The sequence below is a fragment of the Galleria mellonella genome, unplaced genomic scaffold, assembly GCF_026898425.1.
Source record: "Galleria mellonella isolate WM207_F2 unplaced genomic scaffold, CSIRO_AGI_GalMel_v1 utg266, whole genome shotgun sequence".
In the NCBI taxonomy this organism is placed as follows: domain Eukaryota; kingdom Metazoa; phylum Arthropoda; class Insecta; order Lepidoptera; family Pyralidae; genus Galleria; species Galleria mellonella.
Window position 1 is genome coordinate 3,809,784 of NW_026442061.1, and position 14,091 is coordinate 3,823,874.

General features: G+C 36.3%; 1 protein-coding gene across 1 annotated transcript in view; it reads right to left on the reverse strand.

Moving 5' to 3' along the window:
- The window catches only part of LOC113513432 (uncharacterized), a 145,285-nt gene extending 131,441 nt beyond the window's left edge, over positions 1-13,844 (reverse strand). The window contains exon 1 of the mRNA XM_052895224.1: positions 13,597-13,844. The gene's annotated coding sequence lies outside the window, so the exon portion shown is untranslated. The remainder of the gene's footprint in view (positions 1-13,596) is intronic.
- Between the last annotated feature and the right edge of the window lie 247 nt (positions 13,845-14,091).

Genomic DNA, 14,091 nt, shown 5'->3' on the forward strand with positions numbered 1-14,091 from the left:
GGGCCGCTGCCTAATGTGATTGAATATTAGATTTATATGTATGTTTATTTTATGAATGTTTGTATGTATGTAATTACCATTTTATACTAATATTTTAATATAAATAATTTTATTTTTTAAACCGCCATCGAATATCTCTACACATCCTAAAGGTCGACTGGTAGAGAATGCCTATAGCATTAAGTCCACTTTTGTACCACATTTTATTGGTCTTCTTCTTTTCATTTAAGAATTTTCTCTTGTCGGTGCAACTAATTCATGCATCTTCTTCCAGCCAGTTCTATCCCAGGCCATATCCTTGTCCTCCCTATACGATATGACACCTAGTGTTTCTTTTATCTGTCCCATGTAGTTATTCCTCGGTCTTCCTCTTCCACTTTTGCCCTCAATTTTTCCTTCTACTATACTCTTTAAAAAATCGTCATATCGTATAAGATGGCCCAGCATTTTGCCTCTTCTATTCTTTATTATTTTTTTGGTCATTTTATTGGTCAATAAAGTTTAAATAAATAAATAAAAATGATATATTTTTCAAAGACCCGCAGTTACAAAATGGCGGAATACATTACAAAAGTTTGTACTTAAAAGTCTTTAAACACACTTGTTCGAAGCCGCTAAAGACTCGAGCTATCTTCGAGTTACATGCTGCACCCAGTTGCAGTTTTCAATTACTCTCCAAGCTGAAGTTATGGCTGGCTATCAACATGTTTGCCCACTTACTAACTCATTATCCCGTCGCGTCCACCCATCTGTGGGGTTCATTTGCAGCCGATAATTCATTGTACTAGGAGCGATAGTTTAGATGACTATAACCACTACAGACGGAGTAGCTAATCACAGCTCTATGTCAGAACTGACGTGAAATTATTACGCGCTTGACTGACTGTGATTGACTGATATAGGTATGTATTTTAATTTGCAGTTTCGTACTTTTTTTCTTTTTTATAAGTTATGTACTATACTCGTATATTCCGTCACTAGTTTCTTGTAAACTATGGTAAAAATTACCTTACTTTCGATATTAATTTGGTTCTTCAAATATGTGTGACTGTAAGCCTAACTGCGATTGCCAATCCACATGCCAAGCATGGCAACTACTGGCAAACCCACCTTCACTCTCAAGGAGGAAACTAACGTTTCGCAGCGGACAGTTAAAGACTAATATAATGATGATGATGATGATGACATGTAACTGATTAAAAAAAAAGATAAAACAATAATGCAAATTTGTTCGAAAAAACATAACATTTTCAACTACTATCCATATTTATTTTTAAAAATTTTTATAAGACATCACTTATCACTAATCAATACTTATTCCTTTTTATTGAATTATTGCCGATGTTCTCAAATCATAATGACTGAAAAAAAATTGAATTAAATTACTCAACATAGAATAGAAAATCGAATCTCTTAATCTTAAGCCACATTGCCTGTGACTATTTTTAAGAAACAAAAAGCAGTAATCCTTTTCGATGGCTTGTTAAAACCAAATTGTTATTCCACGGAATGTATTAAGAACTAGTCCAGAAGTTGTTTATGGTACATTAGTAGATGTCGAGATAGGTTTTTTTGTGGTGTTATTTACGAGTGGGCGGTACGGCGGCTCTAGCGCAGCGTCGTCATTAATAAGGGACCACGTTTGTCGAGGATATGTGACTTTTAAAATAAATGCCACCAGAGGGAGACTTTGGACAAAAGTTGTTTGCTTGGTTACCTCTGTTCCATTCGTGTTTCAACCGTGAAGCAGTTGTGTTTCCATGGCTGTGTTTCGGTTTCAAGGGTGTGGAATATGGCAGTGAATTTACAGGGTACAGAGGAATAACACCTGAGTCCTCAGTAATGGCAACGCATGGGTGGTATCATGGGCGAAACTGTATACTCTGCTATGTCCATGGTACTGTTCATGTCTATAGGCGACGGTTATCACTTTCCATCAGGTGGGCCGTCAGCTTGTTTGCCATTCTAAGTTGCATAAAAATAAAAATAGATGCGACCCATCTCACTTCGCGGAAAAGCGTTATCGCTGTTTAGGTGACATTTTGTGATGGAATGGATTTAAAGTAAAAAAAAATAACCGCCTACACTCAATAAATACCGTTATCTATTTATTACAGTAAAGAACTTGATTTTGATATTAATTTAAATAACTCTTGTGCTGAGTTATTTAAATTAATATTTACTATATAATAATAATAATAATAATTATAAATTCACTAGTTTTTTTTGTGCAACTTTGCCAACAAGCTGACGGCCCACCTGATGTAAAGTGGTAACCGTTGCCTATAGACATGAGCAGTACCGTGGACATAACAGAGTATACTATTTCGCCCATGATACCCCCCATGCGTTGCCATTCCTGAGGACTCAGGAGTTATTCCTCTGTACCCTGTAAATTCACACCATATTCCAGCCTTTAAACCGAAACACAGCCATGGAAACACAACTGCTTTACGGTAGAAACACGAACGGAACAAAGGTACCCAAGCAAACGAATTTTGTACAGTCTCCCTCTGATAAACCTCTGGTAGTTTGTATTGACACAAATTTATAATTGTAAAATTAACTTTCGTTGAAAAAAGCAACAGTTTAGTTTCTTGAGAATTTAGGAAAGAATTCAGGGTATATACAGTCGACCTCTATGCATTTCCCCCTGGAAACCACCATGGTTAATTCTTGTGAAATTCGTCACAATTGACTAAATAGGCTAACAGGCCTGCTTTCATCCTCACCCATCATCTCTCACAGGTAGGGTTACCTTACCATTTTTACTCGTTAAAAAACAAATATTCATCCGTTCCCACAATATTTCGCAATTATAATATCACTAGATTATATGTAGTTTAATGTTTATTATAATAATTAAACACTTTCATGATGCCTTGTCTTAATCCCATTATTTAAATTGGGGCCGGTCGGACCAAATTGGAGTCATTACGATTTCCTTTCCTATTGATGTCTATCGGCCGTCACACCCGAGTCAACGCACATCATCGTCGCATTCCAATCTTTTCTTAAGTCATCTTGTCACATTAAAATAGTATCAGGGAACATGATTAATAACTCTTTATTTTATACCAAGTGATCTGTGTTATTGTTAGTAATGAGATAGACAGGTTATTTTATATTATTATGATATCTGTGGTAATAAATCTATGTCTTTTTTTAATCTCGTATTCGTGTATATATGCACCAGAGGGAGACTTTGTACAAAAGTCGATTGCTTAGGTACCTCTGTCCCATTCGTGTTTCAACCGTGAAGCAGTTGTGTTTGCATGGCTGCGTTTCGGTTTGAAGGGTGGGATATGGCGTGAATTTACAGGGTACAGAGGAATAACACCTAACGTCCTCAGGAATGGCAACGCATGGGGGGTATCATGGGCGGAACAGTATACTCTGTTATGTCCATGGTACTGCTCGTGTCTATAGGCGACGGTTACCACTTTCCATCAGATGAGCCGTCAGCTTGTTTGCCATTCTAAGTTGTATATATATATATATATATATATATATATATATATATATATATATATATATATAAACAAAATTTCATATTCATAATATTAATAAATTAGTTTATTATATGTACACCGTTTTCTACAAGCACATCTGTTCTGATAAAATGTCCATCAATTTTATTTGCTAGTTTATATATGTAATATATGATTTTGTCTAATAAAAATACCATAAGAGTCATTACTAAAACCTTAAATCATAAATCTATAAAAATGACATGTCGAAAAATACTTATTAAACAGTATAACATAATGGTATGTGCTTACAAAATTCCTTACGATATCCATCTTGTTAAGTATCTATTGAGTTATATTAAAATATTATAAAATGCTTGGTAAATATTACAATAATGTATGTTAGTTGTAATATATTTGAGAATATCAATCAAAAATAAACATCTGTTCAACAAAATATCAGAATAAAGTATCAGAATAATAAATTATGTATTCTGAGTATACCATAATATATTAAACATTTACATTACAAATATCTCATTTGAAAATGTTGAAATTACCATATTTTTTGATATTATAAATTCTCAATGTAAATCCCATAACTAGGGTATACAGTGCTTGTCGCGAACTCCTTAGTTATTTTTAAAGGTTTTATTTCTATTGTATTTTTATAATTTTGTTTCCACCAATTGTCACTTTTGCTCTTTGCTGTCGTAGTCTATCTTTCGTAGGTAGTTTTCTTTATTATAGTTTGTTTTCCTTTTAAACCCATTGTTTGATTACATCATAAACATCAATATACAGTCCATAATATCGCCCACAGTGCTATCAAAATGATTCAAAAGATAATAGCTTCAGTTCTGAGAGGTTATCTTATTATTTTAATTTTAGAAATACGCATAGGGAGCTATCTTTAAAATTTAAATTCTATAATGACATTTCATGTCAAGTACGAGTATAATGTTACAGATCTTCATGTAAATCAGTTCTGACTCGAACGAGTTCTAAGAATAACGATATCATTGTCGAATTAAAATCTTGGTACTTAATAGAGGAAATTTAAACTCATGGATAAATACATCGTATATAATCTAAAAGAGAAATCAAGAGACTGAAAGTATTTCTTTTTTAAATGGATGATAATGGAATGGTAACCCCACCCGCGCTATCGGTATACACCGGCAGGGCACCAGTGAAGGATGATAGGTGAGGATGAAGCAGGTCAGTTAGCCCAACGTGGCGAATTCAACAAGAATTATTCACGATGGTTTCCAGGGGGAACCACGTGGAGGTCGACCTAATAAGGTAAATTACTAGCAATAGGGCTGTCAAACTCCATTGCTAACAATCCTTTTCCCCCCGACTGAAAGTATTTATAAAAATAAATTAAGCAATAGATATAAATATGTAAGGATAGAGATCTGGGAAAAGATTTAGCGTCTGTATTCAGTGAAATAAAAGTTTTTTGTGAACCTTATCGTTACTGCATCTACTCATGTGAGGATAAGACATAAAAAAGGAAGTAGTGTATACATAAAAAAAGTACATACAAATTAATTAGAGTCCCTACCTTCTTTTATACTTTGTTAAAACGCACTTAAAATTTAACAAGAGACAAAGCTTAATTCCTTTCAAGGAAGAGCCAGATGCCTTTAACGGCGAGTCACGACTCCAGTGCACCATTTTAACAGTTAATCTATTGTTTACCGATACCTATCTCTCTGTATCGATAAACATTTCCTAGTTGTTCGATAATTGTGACTTCGTACGTCGAGAATCAAAGATTTAGATCTGTACTATACGAGAGTGGTAATTAGATTGATACATCTACGGACATTTTAAAATGATTGGACTGCAATGTCAAACAAACTGACGGTCTACCTGATGAACGACAGCTCTTTTAAAGTTAATAATATTATAAACTAGCTTTTGCTCGCGACTTTGTTCGCTTAAAATATTAGTAAGGATATGAAAGTGAGTTTTTGTTACATCTTAGCACCATAACGACTTAACCAGTAACTATGAGGAGGGGAAGGGATTGTTAGTAATGCTGAATACCAGTCACATTGCTAGCAATTAGCGTCGAACTCCACGTGATCCGTCCTGGAAACCATCATACCATCAGCATCATAGCTGCGCTTATTCTGAAGTGGGCATCAGACAATCCCCGGGTGGGCATAGTACATCCAGCTCCCCTCTACATACGGCTATGTCAATATTTACAAGTATGTCAGATGTTTAATATTCATTACACAAGCTCGGATTAATTTAAGACAAGACGATAATATTCAATAAAGTGATTTTTTTATGCAACTTAGAATGACAAACAAGCTGACACGGCTCACCTGACGGAAAGTGTTAACCGTCGCCTATAGACATGAGTAGTACCATGGACATAACAGAGTATACTGTTTCGCCCATGATATCCTTGCCATTCCTGAGGTGTTATTCCTCTGTATTCTATAAATTCACTGCCATATCCCACCCTTCAAACCGAAACACAGCCATGCAAACACAACTGCTTCACTGCTGGTTGAAACCTCTAGCGAACAGAAGGCTGGCCTATGTAATGGTTAACGTATCTTAATAGTTATGCAGCGAAGCAATGCGGCATGCGTCTTAGATACCCTACCAGTTAGCAGTGACTTCAAAGAAATCTTTTACCTCTAATATTAATTAGAGGTAAAAGATTTCCTTTACCTTTAATTAATGTAAAAGGAAGGAAGGAATTAATAAAAAAGGAAGAAGAATTAACCTTAAAACATTAGTTTTAAGGTTTTTCTTTCTTTGAATATTAGATTAATCTATAAATAGAGGTAATTTTACAAATATATTATGAGAATTGTAAGAAAATATGTAAAAGATTAATTTTATTTCTGTATTAGTACAGTGTAATTATTTCGATTACTTCGGCCACTATTAACATACGTCGTAATTCGTTTGGAACCGAATCAGTGACAGTATCAATAATGCTGTGTAGTCACGCGACATCAATAGCTAGCAGTCCCCGCCTGTTCTATTCTAGAATCCGTTTAGATTGTGGATGCGTCGACACATGTATTTCCCTCACGGAATCTTTAATTATTACTGAAAATATAATTAATTAAAATTTTAATTGTTACGTTTATCGTAACGGCAAGTCGACAAATGAATGAATGAATGAATAAAAACTCTTTATTGTTGAAATTATACAATTTAATTATAAAGATTAACAACATGTACACAAACTTTTTTTTTATACAACTTAGAATGGTAAACATTCTGACGGCCCACATGATGGAAAGTGGTAACCGTCGCCTATAGACATGAGCAGTACTATGGACATAACAGAGTATACTGTTTCGCCCATGATACCCCCCATGCGTTGACATTCCTGAGGACTCAGGTGTTATTCCTCTGTACCCAGTAAATTCACGCCATATCCCACCCCTCAAACCGAAACACAGCCATGCAAACACAACTGCTTCACGGTAGAAACACGAATAGGACAGAGGTGCCCAAGCAAACGACTTTTGTACAAAGTCTCCCTCTGGTAAATATTATATTAATAAAGTAAGAGTTTTACTTTTACAATTCCAAACATTTCTTTCAAACGAAAACAATCGACAGAAAATGCTTGATATTTTATATTTTCTCCTCAGTCACTCATTTTCTTAATGATGGTGCCTCCAAATTCGGCAATTAAAAGATGGCCGAGCTACAATTAAAATACAACATTAGTCCGAATTCAACCGTTGCCATTGTTCTTGACTCGCACTGCATAACATCTCTTTCAAACCGCAGAGTACAACTTGATAAATGTGTCGAAACGCCTTTGTGATATTTCGCCTGTAGAACGTTCCCCGGGGCGGTATTATAATTCGTTGTTAATTTCTCAATAACAAATGACAGTCGGCCATTAATAACGATTTTTTTTTTGTAACTGCCCGGTAATGATACCTGCAGATGTATACAGGTATGTATGTATGAAATCGAAATTTTATTATTACAACTTTGGTTGAAGTCTGTCAGGTAAGTACACATTCTATTTAAGTGTAATTTGATCGAGAATGTTCGAATAGTTTCTGGACCTATCGAGGCCCTTAATCTTCGGGATCAGGAACTTTAATGTTTACGTCACAGCTGCTCAAGATTTCAGGTCCTGAATGATCCAGAAACTAGTTCAGCTTTCTCGACCAAATAACAAGTGAGTTAAACCATTATATAATATTATGCCATTTGTTTTTATTTGAGGAAAACAAAAACAAAAGGATATCAAATGGTCTGATTTAAACAAATCAGTAGTGATGAACGGCTCTCAAGTGGTGGACTTGTACAAGCAAATGCAGTGCAGGCATTCTTAAACCGATAATGATTGATCCATTAACATGAATATTTTGTAAGCAGATCCTTTCAATTAGAAAGAAATCATGCAAATTAGCCTAGAAATGGAGAGATTCAGATATTTATTTATCCAAGTCTATAAAATACGAATTTATGAGCTCCTCCATTTTGGAAATCGGTTAATAAATAACACATCTTATTCCCACTACTTGCTACAATGTGTTCCACATTGCATTGGCCAGGCCACAAACAGAATTTCTCACGTTCAAGTAATTTAGGAACTTTCTTTTTAACCGCAGACTAATTGGCGTAACAGAAGTGGTTAAGATTATCTGATAACTTAATCTTTTTGTTCACATAAAAACCAAAATAAATATTATAATATATATTTTAAAAAATCTGGGATATTTCTACAGGGTCAGATGCAATAGATGTAAAGTAGATTCATGTAACTGATTTTTTTATACGACTTAGAATGGCAAACAAGCTGACGGCCCACCTGATGGAAAGTGATAACCATCGCCTATAGACATGAGCAGTACCATGGACATAACGTATACTGTTTCGCCCATGATACTCCCCATGCGTTGCCATTCCTGAGGACTCGGGTATTATTCCTCTGTACCCTGTAAATTCACGCCATATCCCACCCTTCAAATCGAAACACAGCCATGCAAACAACTGCTTTACAATGGGACAGAGGTACCCAAGTAAATGACTTTCGTACAGTCTCCCTCTGGTACCCTCCCTCATATATATATATATATATATATATATATATATATATATATATATATATATATATATATATATACATACATAAACATACACAAACTCAAAAGCACACATACAACAGGAGAGAGTGACACTGGAAGATAAAGACAACATGGAAAATTAGTACTCAAGAGAGTTGCGTAATAAATATCATGTGACATTTAAGATCATGCGTGGCAAGTATGGCAACACAAGTGCGGTTTGCAGGGTGGCGATGTCGATCCACGATCCAGTCACAGACCACTGCCGCACCGACAGAAACATGATACACAGGTGTGCGGAAACCTATCAATTATACGACACTTCTGCGTTGTTATATACACGGTGAAATCGTATTAATAGTGACCTTTAAGGGCTTAGCGAGGAAACTTAATAACTTTCCAAAATAAACAGGTAAAAACTGTTTCGTCCATGATATTCCCCCATGCGTTGCCATTGCTGAGGACTCAGGTGTTATTCCTCTGTACTCTGTAAATTCACTGCCATATCCCACCATATAAACCGAAACACAACCATACAAACACGACTGTTTCACGGTTGAAACACGAATAGGACAGAGGGGCTCAAGCAAACGACTTTTATACAGTCTCCCTCCAATGTATTGGTAGTTTTATAGATATATAGAATGTAGATACAAAATCTCTATCTCTTAATATGTAGGTTGAGATTTTGCTTTCAAAAATCAACTTCAATTGTGTCAAAATTAATAATATAGGATAGATACGGTTTTGTCTATTAGAAAAAGAATCATCAAAATCTGTAGAAAATTATCATCTTGCTAATTCCAAATTGCATTTTTTTTACAACACGGGGGGCAAACGAGCTTGCGCCTCACCTGATGGTAAGTGACTACCGCCGCCCATGATCACCCACAACACCAGCGGCATTGCAGGTGTGCTGCCGGCCTTTTAAAAAGGAATATACTCTTTTCTTGAAGGTTATGATGTCACATAACACGCACACACACACAAATACAGACACAAAGAATGATGAGTGATTGATGATGAATGACTAAGATGGAATGTTACATCACCTATCTATGCTGATAGTGTGCAATGGCAGAGCCCCAGGGGAGTGTGAAATGATGGAAGCCAAGTCAATGAATTTGGCATATCATTGCAAATTCACTATAAATTAAATCGAGATCTCGCGAGATGACTACACGGTCTATTTGACGGGAAATATAGCTAACCATGAGAGCACTAGTCTCAATTACTAACAATCCCTTCCCCCTGATTATTATATTACGTGAATTCCTCAACTGGAAATTTATCTAGAACGCATTCAGAGAGCTCGAAATTTGTAGCGTTTATCTCAAACGCTTCGGGCTAGGCGGTTTCTTTCATTGCAATCCGTTCGTACTTATATATGTTTCATTCCTCGAGGCTAGCAACACTGCACCATTCAATTATCATAAAAACAGCAGAGAATGGTTTCCAGATACCAAATAACTAGTAACGTAACAAGCTGAAGCTAGACAAGTGGTATTGAGTTTTGAAACGTGACTTGACTTTTATAAATCTACCTTTACAAAGTAAGCGATAATACTGACACTGTGAAGGGGAAGGGATTGTTAGTAATGGGGACTATCTTCCCCATTGTAATCAGTATGCCTTATCAGGTCGACCTCCACGCGGTTCCCCCTGGAAACCATTGTGATTATTTATCGTCAAATTCGTCGCTATGCGCCAACTGAGCTGACTTCGTCCTCATCTAGCATCTCTTACTGATACCCTGTCAGTGTATACCGATAGTACGGACAAGGCTATAATATACCCTATTGCTAGCAATGGGGATTAACGTCCCCATTACTAACAAACCTTCTCCACCCTGTTAAAAGTCTGTTATCCGAAAAATAATATTGAATAACAGACTTTTAACATATTCGAAAATAGATATCCGAACGATATTTTTTTATGCAACTTAGAATGGCAAACAAGCTGACGGCCAACCTGATGAAAAGTATTAACCGTCGCCTATAGACACGAGCAGTACCATGGACATAACAGAGTATACTGTTCCGCCCATGATATCCTTATGCGTTACCATTCCTGAGGACTCAGGTGTTATTCCTCTGTACCCTGTAAATTCACTGTCATATCCCACCCTTCAAATTGTAACACAACCATGCAAACACAACTGCTTCACGGTTGAAACACGAATGAGACAGAGGTGCCCGAGCAAACGACTTTTGTACAAAGTCTCCCTCTGGTATGGATGATATTGAAATGGGCGATGACCTTTTTTCTACCATAAATGTCCAGAGAAACCCAACATATAGATATCGGATAGATTACCTATTAACATTGGATGCCTATTAACAAGTACGCGATTTATTTTTCACGGGTCGATTTCACGGCTTCTCCGTGGCGGCGACGCTTCCGTGGGCTCCACGTGCAAATTAATGCCAGTTCGGTTATAATAATGCCACTATTATGTGTCGTTGGGTGCTAATCTCGGGTATAATAACACTACGCGGTCTAGTAACGTCACATATTTCGCATAATAGGTTTTGTAACCGCGTTTGATAATTGAGAGATTCATTATTTTCCCGGCGCCGTTCGAGCAAGTGCTGGAAGAAAAATGGATATCCGAAATCCGGCGACAGTATTATTCGAATCACAAATACGTGTTTAGAATTTTTGGAAGTATCAACAATTCTTCTAAAATTGTATAAACTGTTATAATGACCCCCCCCCCCCACTAGATGGAGTGACGGCCTCAAATACATTGCAGGGAGTCAGTGGATGCAGGTGGTTCAGGAGCGTTCCTTGTGGCAGTCTCGGGGGGAGCCGTATATCCAGCAGTGGACGGATAATGGCTGAAACGATGATGTATAAAATGTGAAAGTTTGTGAGAATGAATGAATGTTCTGGTATTTGTCATTCATTACTGCATTCTAACGTGAAGAATATTTTTTAGCAAGTCAAAATGGCAAATATGCTGACAATTTACCTGATGGCAATGTCAACCTTCGATAAACTTTAGTTACACCATGCTTGCAATTAGCATGGAGACGTGGATTCAGAATATATATAGTAATACGCATGGTACCCTTGCTGTGTGGGGGAAAAGGAATTGCTAGTGATTGGATCTAACAGTCCTATTGCTAGCAACATACTCTATCAGGCCGACATCCACGTGGTTCACCCTGAAAACCATCGTGGTTAATTCTTGTAGTATTCGTCACGATAGGCTAACTGACCTGCTTTCATCTTCACCTATCATCCCTTACTGGAGCCTCACCGGCGTTTACTGTTAACGCAGGCGTAGGTTCTTTCACCATTCCATTCTCATCCATTAAAAAAAGGCCTTACTGTGTGTCATTCTCGAAGACTAAAATTTTACCTTTATTAATTTAAATTACTGTCAACAGTAAAATTAAATTTTACTGTTGACAGTAAACAGTCAAGCAAGCATAAAATGACTTGTCAGTCATAAACGAGTAGGATAGAGGTATCCATGGTGGTTTTGTAGCGTAATGAGTGTGAAGCATATGGGTAAAGTTTGCACACAGCGTATTCCTATAGGTCATTGTTAATTCAAACAGAACCTTCACCGTAACGACATTAAATTATCAAAACATCTGATGCGGACGTGGATGGTATAATTTAGTTGAAAATACCAATATAAATCGTATATTTTAATAGAGTTCTGTACAAATAAAGCCATATACACACAAGTGTCGTGATCGTGGCGCGGCGAGATGGTCGCGCGTGACAACCAGCCTGTATCGATCGTGTGCCAGGGGCATAACCCCTGCTCTTTGTGTAGGGTTGTCTGGTCTACAAACAGCTATGGTGTAATCTTAGACTATCTGCAGAGAACACAATTCGCCATATGATCAGTAAAATCGATCGGTGGTGTCCCTACAAATTGGCGTGTCAATAGAACAAGTTTTACAAGCGAAGGAGTTCTATTCAGACACTTCCTTACTCGTCCTTCAAGTTCATAGACAACTTTACAACTACATTTATTTTTTCATTACAAGTTTTCGGTTAAATTCGCTGTGTATGCCCCTACATAGAATGGGCCACCCCTTCCTTTCCCGTGGGTGTCATAAGAGGGGACTAAAGAGGGCGAGGTATGGGCAGCAACATCCCTCTTAAATTTATATATTTAAAAAAAAAATAAATAAATATTCTCAGTTAAAATACAGATATATCAATAGTCCAGAATAGAAGGATGTTGCAAAAAACAGCGACAGAAAACAAACTTTTATATAAAAAAAAACCATCCCTCTTAAAACATCTCTAAAAGCCTAACTGTGGTTGCCAACCCGCCTGCCAAGCGTAGCAACTATTGGCAAAACTCCCCTTATGGGGAAAACTTATGTCCAGCAGTGGACAGTTAACGGCTGAAATACAGTATTATACACGATGGATCAATGTTGGAGTACGTTTGCCTAGAAAATATTAAAAATAAGTATTACTTATATGTACAGATTTTTTTAATAGATGATAATGGAATGGTAACTTCGCCTGCGCTATCGGTATACACTTGCGGGGCACCAGTGAGAGATGATAAACAAAAATGAAGCAGGCCAGTTTTATCTGTTTCGCCCATGATTCCCCCCATGCGTTGCCATTCCTGAGGACTCAGGTGTTATTCCTTTGTATTTTATAAATTCACTGCTATATTCCACCCTTCAAACCGAAACAAAGCCATGTAAACTTTAAAATTAATGATGTCGCCTTATGGTATAAATGTTTTGACAAGATTTTAACTTTAGCCGAGTGTGGTGGACGCGGTTGCCTAGGCAACGGAAAATACTTCTAAAACAGTATAGTCGATTTTTCATACAAATATATACGTTATGTAATCTAAAATGTTTTCATTTGGAGAGCAAAGTTAAACACTATATAAATAACTTAATACTTTTTTTTTATATTTGTGATATTTTTGTTTGATAACACAAGAAAACACATGTTTTTTTCCTTATAAATTAATATTTACATTTATTTACAATTAGTTTATATAAGTTTCTTGAAAAAGTATCTAATTAATATTATGATTTAAAGGTACATACCCAATTAATGATACCATGAATCCAAGCGCATTTTTTTTTATAGATTACAGAAAAAAACACTTCATAACACAACACTATTAACTAAAAAAAAAATAAGTGCACCACGACTCGTCCGCCACAGATGAAATAACGTTTTTAATCATAGACAACAAATAAAAGCCCCTATTTACCGTGACCGTTTTGAAAAAGAAAAAAGAAAATTCGAATTTCGAATCGTTCGAAAGCACTCGTGCGTCCCCGCCGGCCGCGAAGCGACTGCACGACTTTGAAATCAAACCTGCGACCTCCGTTGTCCCTTTCTTTCATACAATAGAGTAATGAGAACTTGATCGATTCTTATCTTTGAAAATACTTTTTTTATTGCAAAGTTATTAACTAGTTTTCCAATAGAAGAGATGATATTTTTTGTTATCTTTTCAAATAATTTTATTATAAAGTAATATAAACAAATAACTTTTTTTATACCACTAAAGTGTCAAATAACCATACGGTCCG